Here is a 9,661-nt window from a genome sequence, read left to right on the forward strand (position 1 = left end):
CTGCAAAGGGGCAATGGCCACTCCATGATTTGATTTTTCCAGTTTTTCTCTTAAAATTTTCATTTTCTTTAATTCCTCTACTGATTCACTATCACCTTCATCTTTTCTCTAGTGGCCATTAAATATGTATATGGCTACTCTCCTCTATTCTTCAAGGTCCATACTAGACCAGTTCAGGCAGTTGGTTTTAAAATAATTTTTTTGCCACTTTACAGTAGTTTTCTACAAAATGCCTTCTAATCTGCCTAATATCCCTTTCTCTGGAAAGATCCAGGTCTATATATCTACCTCCCATAAATTGGGAGGGATTTTCATCATTTTTTTGTTTTAGACTCTCAAACTTTGTCCATATGCCCAGTCTGTCAGAACAAGCTCTCATTGCTGTTAATAATGCCTCTCTGGCCTGGCATAGTTTTGTTTAATCCTGTTCATTGTTGCAGTTCCATTTTGGGTCATCATGTGGCCAATGAATTGCTCTCCTTCCTTGGGCCTGATTAACAAGAGAGATGCTCTTTCTGTCAAAAAAGTTTGTAACAAATTTTCAACATCAACCCATCCAGGGTCATATGTCTAAAAAATGCTCTCTAGTTTTTATAGCAATCACAATTGGCTCATTTTCAAAGGAAGGAATGTTTTGTTTGAATCTCTCAATTTCTTAGGGGGTGAATGGTGTATAGTGTCTAAGGGAAACTACATTTCCACTCTTATTAATAGTGGGTACTAACTTCAGGGGGAATAGGGTTTCAGCTGAATTATTTTTTGTTTCTGCCTCTAGGTTCGATGTTTGGTTTTCAATGGAGTAGGTAAGGGAAGGGGGAGGAGTAGGTAAACAGAGGGAGGGGGCAGAGGGAAAAGAGGTAGGGCAGGGGGGAATGGGTTGGGCAGGGGTGAGGGAAGGCCCCTGGGGCAGAGGAGAAAGGATGGGAGGTAGTAGGGGGGAATGGTTATGGCAAGAACAAGGAGGCTGGGTATGAGTATATGGTGAGGAAGTGGGGGAGGAGAGAAGTCTCTCTCTTCTTACTCTGAGGTTTTGAAAAAGTTTTTCTCAATGCTTTTTATATGAGCCTTGAGCTCCCCCAAACTCTACTCCAACTTCTTCTTAAGGTCACGTGAGATATTTTCCAGTTATCTTTCAAGGTAAGCTTGTCTCTCAAGATGAGCTTTTAGTTCAACATTTGGTTGAGTGGTAGGAGGGATCACTGGTTGGACTGGAGAGGAAAGGTTTCAGACAGGATAGGAAATGCACATATAGGACGAAGCTGAGATGAATTTCTCATGTGAATTTCTAGGTTATTCAGGCTATTTGTCAGTCTTCTTTTAAATAGAGTTAGATAGACTGCAACATATCCTATTATAAGAATACTCGGGGAACAGTGCTAAATATATCCATTGTAAACTGTTCTCTGGGACCATAAGCCATTTTAGATAGACAAGAAACAATATTTTCCCATTTTGGGATATGCTGTTCAATTCATGCTTGGTTGTCTATTTATTTTTAAAGTTTAGGACTTATGTTTCTTCAAAGCAAGATCAACAGCTGTAGAGTGTAACTCTAGAATTAGCTACTAATAGCTGGCTGAGGGATAGTTTAGAGACAGTAGAAGGTGAAGGAGATTATCAGGAAATTGAGGGTGCTCATCAAACCTTCATGGATGCCAAAAATGTAAGGAATTAAATTAAGGGTTTGACTGAATATGTGAGAATTCTAAAATAATATGGTGGTTGCCTATTTAAAATATTATAGTTCAAGTCAAAATGACTTTTAATAGCTTTTATTTACAAAGAAGTGGAAGGGGTGAAAGTAGAGAAATGTAAAAAGAGGGTAGAGAAGATGTCTAGCCTATCACACTAAATATTGCTCCAGTGCTCGGCTCAGCCTGGCAGGGCTTGTTAACCCTCGACCAGAGTACCCAGTGTTTCACTCACGAGGCCTCCTCCAAGAGGGGAAGGCCTCTCTAGAACTAATCTCTCTCTAGAAGCCAGGAAATGAAAGTCTCACTCACCCAAGAAACAGTCCAAGAGCCAAGGTCCAGAGTCAAAGCCAAGGTCCAAATCCCAAGTCACCTCCAAGAGGAAAGTCACCAGCCAAAGCTCCAAGCTGAAGATTCAAGCTGAAGCCCTTTCAGGACTTTTTGTGGTCTCCTCCTGTCCCTTCCCCTCTTGACAGGGGCCAATCACAGCTTCCAAATTGTTTAGCACTGCCCAGGGGGCAGTGTCTGTGGGATCCACCTCTCATCCTCTGAAGGTGTCAACTCTTATCATAGGATTCACAAGTTTCTGACTGATTGAGTTAACAGGGTGGAGCTCTCCAAGTAAGTGACTGTAAACTCCCTTACTTAGTATTAAGTAGGGGTTAAATAGGGGTGTTTTTAGTTTTTGGTTGATTAAATTAAAAGTTGCTAATTGATAGACAAAGAAAGTTTGATTCACACTTCACATAATTCTTATGTTATTACCAATAAAATAAGATTCCATTAGTGAGAAAAGGGGAGGAAATCACTTTTATCCATTTACCTGGGAGCCATTTCAGTATTTAAGGCCTTAAAAAAACAGCCAGAGTTGACATTTTCTTCCTTCCACAAATTGGCCAAATAACCTTGGGTTCCCTTAGAAACTCCTCTAATTCAGGTCCTCATCACCTCTAATGATAACACAAAATTTCCATCCTGGAGAAGGGAAGGAAGACAAATGCTAGAATACAGCCAACTGTCAATTTCTTAGGATTTGAGCTGTGCTTATTTCTAAGTTCCTCAGGATCTCTTCTCCTTTGGCAATAATAAAGGAGAGGAAGAGCTTGGAAGGGTGGGGGGACAAAACCCCAGCATTCTATGTTGGGCTAGAGAGGGGACAGAATTTAGATCAGGAAGAAACTTTAGAGATCATCTTGTCCATCCCTTGTCCAACATTTGACAAAGGAGGAATCTGAGGTTTGGAGAGAAGAAAAGACTTCTCCAAGGCCAATCAGGTAGTATAGGGAAGGTTCAAACCTAGGTCCTCTGGTTCAAATTCAGTGCTTTTGCCATTGCTGAAACAAGGGGATGCAGTGAGCCTGGAGTATGTGTATGTTTGGGGTTGGGGGCACATTTTCTCCTCCTTAGGTTTCAAAATAGCACCAACAGTAACAGTGAATGAGCCTTATTTTCTCATACCTTCATTCTTTCTTTCTCCCTATAGACAAGGTCAGGGTTACATCTTTTGTTTGGTCTAAATGGAATATAGTTTATGAATTTAAAGAAATATTTCTAATTTTTGGATTTAGATACAGTGACCCAAGTCTTGTGAAATCCATGTAGTTAAGACATAATTCAAGGGTCTGAGGATACAAGGCAACATTGTTTAGTTTCCTATTAAAATTCCATTTTTATCATAAAAATTGTATTTTTTGTAATTTCAGTTATTAAACCAGAATATAAGAGAAGTAGTGGGCAGGGGAAAAGAATAATTCTCACTTCGCCAGAACTTTGGAAGATTTTATAGTTCCTGTTATTAAACTTCAATTTCTCACTATTTCATTGATTTTTTAATTTGCCTTCAAAGTATGCTCTCACGCCACTATACAAGATTTGCATTTAAATATCACCATTTGTACTGTATTATAAATCAAATGATGACAATCGAATAACCACCCAGAAATCAAAATGGAGCTGGCTTTATTTTCTAGCTTTTCTCTCTCCCTCCTCCCCATCTCTCCCCTTCTCTTTTTCTCCCTTTCTTTCTGTCTCTCTCTTTTCCCTTCTTTCTGCCCTTCTCTCCTTCCCCCTCCTCTTGTTCTCTCTCCATCTTCTCTCTCTTTCCCCTTCTGTGTCCTCTCCCTTTCTCTCTCTCCCTTTCTCTTTCTACCTCTCTCCCCCGCCCCCCCTCTATCTCTCTATCTATATGTCACTCTCTATCTCTATATCAGTCTCTCCCTGTCCCTTTAGCTCTCTCCCATTTTCTCTGTCTCCTTTCCCCAATTCTTTCTCCTCTCTTTCTCTACCTCTCTCTCCCCCTCTTCTCTTTCTATTCTGAGTGTCCCTCTCTCCCCTTCTCTCCTTCCCATTGTTCTCTTTATACTCTCCTTATAAAAGCTTCAAGAACATAGCACATCCATGCAATATAGCTACTGAATTAAGCCTTGCTTGGAAATTACCCAATTTTTTTTGAACATCGATGGAAGAGAAACAGCACCTTAATCTCCAGTTTAGGAACAACCATTCAATGTGATCAATGCCCTTGTCCATCCTCTGGGGTGTCCATCACACATTTATAAACTACTACTGAAAAGCAGTAGGAAGTGAAATCATATTTCTTAAAGAATGTGATTATGACTACTGAAATGCCAACCCAGTTAAATCAATTCATTGCAGAATGATACTTACACCAGACACCACTAGCAAAAGTATGTATCCTGTCTAGATGGAGAACACATCCCAAAGAGACTAGAAGGTACCCCAGTGATTGGCTGCATTTTGGTTGACCATACCTACATATCACATACCTCCCTCTGTTGGCTCTGCTTTTGAGAGTCAACATGGCCAAACAATCCACCCACATTTCTGTTGTACATTTCAACAGAGCAGATTCCAATAACAGAGTCTGATTAGCAAATGAAGAGAACCTGTAACTGAAGACACTTCCCCTTAGTTATTTCTCCCTGGGCCTCACTTCCCTCATCTATAAAATGTGGTTAGACCAGATGATTTTCAAGGTCCTTTCCAACCTCAGCCATCTATGATCCTAAAAATGTTAAATGTGAGTCATTCATTTTACTCATAGCCCTTTGCAATTTAAGATCTCATTCTCCTTGGCTTCTTTGGGCAAGTTGATACCAATGACTACTCCCTTCCATCTAGAAAATTTCTATTCCAGAATCACAGAACCTCAGAGTTGGAAAGAATTTCAGAGATCATCAAGTCTAGGAGTATCAAACTCCAGGCCCCACATGGACCTAACCACCTGAAAATGCCATTGGGAAATTTTTACCAAAAGAAATAAAATATAATATAACACAGATCATTTTAATTTGTGATTTTCCAGGTCAATGTACTGCTCATAGTAATCCCATTTTATTTGAGTTTAATATCACTGGACAAGTCTAACTCATATCTATCTAATCAGGTATCCTTTCTAAAAAAATCTGACAAATGACTTTTTGAATATACTATATGATTAGAATGTTGTACCCTGTATAATTAGAATGTTGTACCCTAAAGACTCCACCTCCAAGAATTCTTTTTCTCATCCCAAAATTCCTTTTTCTTTCATCTCCATATTGCATCCTCACATTTTGTAAATAAGTTGTGTGTAACTGCCTTCTTGGTCTCTTTTCCCGCATTTGGAGCTGGGAAAGCTGGCTTTACTCAGGCTTTTAATTTTGTCTTTTGATTCTTTTTACTTCAAGTGATTATTAATAAATCTTATTAAATATAATACTTGGAGATATTGTATATTAATTTTTAAGCTTACAACACTCTGCTCTTTCTCTTCTGGGAAAAACAATCCTGAAAGACAGGGAATTCCTGTACTGTTATTTTACATGTTCCAAATAGGCTGAGTGGCTCTATGACTTGCCTATGTCATACAGTGTTCAAGGTAAATTTTGAATCAAAGTCTCTTGACTACAAATCCAGGGCTTTATCCACTATAGCATACTTGCTTTATGAACTTGAAACAGGAGACCTAGATTCAAAACCCAGCTCTACCATCCAGAAACTGTTCAACTTTGAGCAACTACACTTTCCTTTCCTAGGCCTCAGTTCCTCCTTTATATAAACAAGAGGTTAGATGAGATAGTCTTTAAGATAACTGATGTTCTATGGTCCATAATTTGTTCCATCTATCCATTTTTAGGAAAACTTGCTGTAGAATGCTTCCAATCCCAGGAGCTTAGACAACTTTTCACATTCCCTCAACATACTGCCTGGTATATGGTAAGAATTTATTAAGCAATGTGTCTCTCACTCTGTTTATCTGTCTGTCAGTTTAAGAACTACTTGATTATATCTAGAAGTACCTAGCATAGCGCCCTTCCTTGGAAAACTCAATCTTTTGAGAAGTGTGTAGAATGAAAACCTGATTAACTAAAGGCTCTGTGATTTCCTTGGGAAGGATACTCCTTGCACCCCAATAGATCATGCTCCCTTATACCTGCTGTCCAGTCTCCTGAAACTGGGCCAGACCCTCTCACTTAGGTCTTGAGGTTATAGAGGCACCTGGATCCATAACCATTCCCACCTGATGGTAGCTCCCAGAGCTTCTGCTGTGCCAGGACAGCCTTTAAGGCTCCAGGACACCTCTGCACCAGGATGAGGAGGCATTTTAGGCATAATTGAACTATCAGGAGTAATAAGAAAAAGTTTTAAACCAGTCATGGCAAACCCCTTTGAACAAATGAACAGCCTGTAAGTCACTGATTACAATGATTTTTCTAGAGAAAGCTAGTCTTCCCTAAATTGAGCATTAAGATATAAAAGCTCCTTACTCCAGAACACATTAAAAGTGGGAACACATTTAATTCAGCACCTTCTACAAGGCTGAAATTTAATGAACATTTTGTGAGAACATCTGTTTGTTATTTATCTTTGTCTCATTTAGCACATTGGCAAATCCCTTTTTACCATGGGGATAGAATCAAAATCATCATTTCATTATGCAGAGTTCATAATTTTTTAACTTCAAATATGGGACAGAGACACAGATGTTAGCACTGCCAAACCTCCCACTTAATGCTGAGGAGTAGGCAGGGATGAAGAAATCCAGAACAAAAATGAGGAAATAAGAGAAATTTCTCTGCCACCCACCTATTCTCTGCCCCCTCTCAACTACTGCCCATAGCCAATGTACTTTACTGCCACAAGAATTGCTACTGAGAACCCATAGAACCCCCCTGCCTTCCTTGAGGGGCATTCATCCATAGTGTATTCTTCCTTCTTGAGTATGTCTGAAACAAAGTAGGATTTTCTCTAAATGGACTTGAATGTTCCACAGGCAAGAGTTTGACAAAGAAACCTTTATCAGAGCTGTTGAGTATATGTCCTTGGAAAAGTGGAGTGGGGAAAATAAACTGTTAGATTTTTCAATACTCCTACCCTTGCAGGTGAAGTCACTATTCTTCTCCCCAGCCCCCATCCTAATGGCAGCAGACTCTAACAGCAAGGACTCTGGCCTTGGTGCCAGAAGCATTACAGGGGCGGATGACTGTTTGTTGTGTGACTGAGCAAATCATTTACTTTCTCTGAACCTTCGTTTTCTTCTCTGTGAAATGGAGATAATAAATACTTGCACTACTTACTATCTGAAAGTCTGCCTGATAGCTAATTAGGAAGGGTGGAGACAAACATGGGAATCAGGGGGATTCCCAAACTTTGCAGCTAAGCAAGAAGCTGCCCCTTATAGGAAGAGTGGAGTTGGGGGTCCCATCATAGTATCAAAGTGGATTTCTGTCTGCTCTCTCAGTCCCTCCCCTTCCACACATACACTCAACAACACCTCCTCCCCCCACAACTCTATCCATGCTCAGCTCAAAAGAATGCACCAGTTATGACTTAATGATAATGATTGACTTTTTTTTATTTTTTTAACATTTATTAATATTCATCTTTTAGAAAAGTTAACATGGTTACATGATTCATGCTCCTACTTTCCCCTTCACCCCTCCCCCTCCCCCCAACCATGGCCAATGCGCATTTCCACTAGTTTTAACATGTGTCATTGATCAAGTCCTATTTCCAAATTGATGATCATTGCATTGGTGTGGTAGTTTTGACTCAAAATCCCCAATCATGTCTGCCTCAACCCATGTGTTCAAGCAGCTGCTTTTCTTCTGTGTTTCCACTCCTGTAGTTCTTCCTCTGAATGTGGGTAGCTTTCTTTTCCATAATTCCCTCAGAATTGTCCTGGGTCATTGCATTGCTGCTAGTACAGAAGTCCATTACATTCTATTTTACCACAGTGCATTGGTCTCTGTGTACAATGTTCTTCTGGCTATGCTCCTTTCACTCTGCATCAATTCCTGGAGGTCTTTCCAGTTCACCTGGAATTCCTCCAGTTTATTATTCCTTTGAACACAATAGTATTCCATCACCAGCATATACCACAATTTCTTCAGCCATTCCCCAATTGAAGGACATACCCTCCTTTTCCAGTTTTTTGCCACCACAAAAAGTGCAGCTATAAATATTTTCGTACAAGTCTGTTTATCTATGATCTCTTTGGGGTACAATCCCAACAATGGTATGGCTGGATCAAAGGGCAGGCATTCTTTTATAGCCCTTTGAGCATAGTTCCAAATTGCCAGCCAGAATGGTTGCATCAGTTCACAACTCCACCAGCAATGCATTAATGTCCCAATTTTGCCACATGCCCTCCAGCATTCATTACTCTCCCCTTCTTTCATTTTAGCCAATCTGCTAGGTGTGAGTTGATACCTCAGAGTTGTTTTGATTTGCATTTCTCTAATTATTAGAGATTTAGAACACTTTCTCATGTGCTTATTGATAGTTTTGATTTCATTATCTGAAAATTGCCTATTCATGTCTCTTGCCCATTTATCAATTGGGGAATGGCTTGAATTTTTATACAATTGATTTAACTCCTCGTATATTTGAGTAATTAAACCCCTGTCAGAGTTTTTTGTTATAAAGATTTTTCCCAATTTGTTGTTTCCCTTCTGATTTTGGCTACATTATTTTGGTTTGTACAAAAGTTTTTTAGTTTAATATAATCAAAACCATTTATTTTACATTTTGTAATTTTCTCTAACTCTTGCTTGGTTTTAAAATCTTTCCTTTCCCAGAGATCTGACAAGTATACTATTCTATGTTCACTTAACTTATTTATATTTTCCCTCTTTATATTCAAGTCATTCACCCATTCTGAATTTATCTTGGTGTAGGGTGTGAGATGTTGATTTAAATCTAATCTCTCTCATATTGTTTTCCAAATTTCCCAGCAGTTTTTGTCAAATAGTGGATTTTCGTCCCAAAAGTTGGGCTCTTTGGGTTTATCATACACTGTCTTGCTGATGTCACTTACCTCAAGTCTATTCCACTGATCCTCCCTTCTGTCTCTTAGCCAGTAGCATACCGTTTGGATGACTACTGCTTTATAGTACAGTTTAATATCTGATACTGTTAGGCTCCCTTCCTTCACATTTTTTTTCCATTATTTCCCTTGATGTTCTTGATCTTTTGTTATTCCAAATGAACTTTGTTATAGTTTTTCCTAATTCAGTAAAAAAGTTTTTTGGTAGTTTGATAGGTATGGCGCTAAATAGGTAAATTAATTTGGGTAGAATGGTCATTTTTATTATGTTAGCTCGTCCTACCCATGAGCAAGAAATGTTTTTCAAAATATTTAGATCTAGTTTTATTTGTTTGGAAAGTATTTTGCAGTTGTTTTTGTATAATTCCTGTGTTTGTTTTGGTAGATAGATTCCTAAGTATTTTATATTGTCTAGGGTGATTTTAAATGGTGTTTCTCTTTCTACCTCTTGCTGCTGGAAGATGTTGGTGTTGGAAGATGAAGGTGTTGGAAATATATAGAAATGCTGATGATTTATGTGCATTTATTTTGCATCCTGCAACTTTGCTAAAGTTGTTGATTATTACTACAAACTTCTTAGTTGATTCTTTAGGATTTTTTAAGTAGACCATCATATCATCTGCAAAGAGTGATAGCTTAG

Source organism: Gracilinanus agilis, chromosome X (assembly GCF_016433145.1).
Source record: "Gracilinanus agilis isolate LMUSP501 chromosome X, AgileGrace, whole genome shotgun sequence".
Lineage (NCBI taxonomy): Eukaryota > Metazoa > Chordata > Mammalia > Didelphimorphia > Didelphidae > Gracilinanus > Gracilinanus agilis.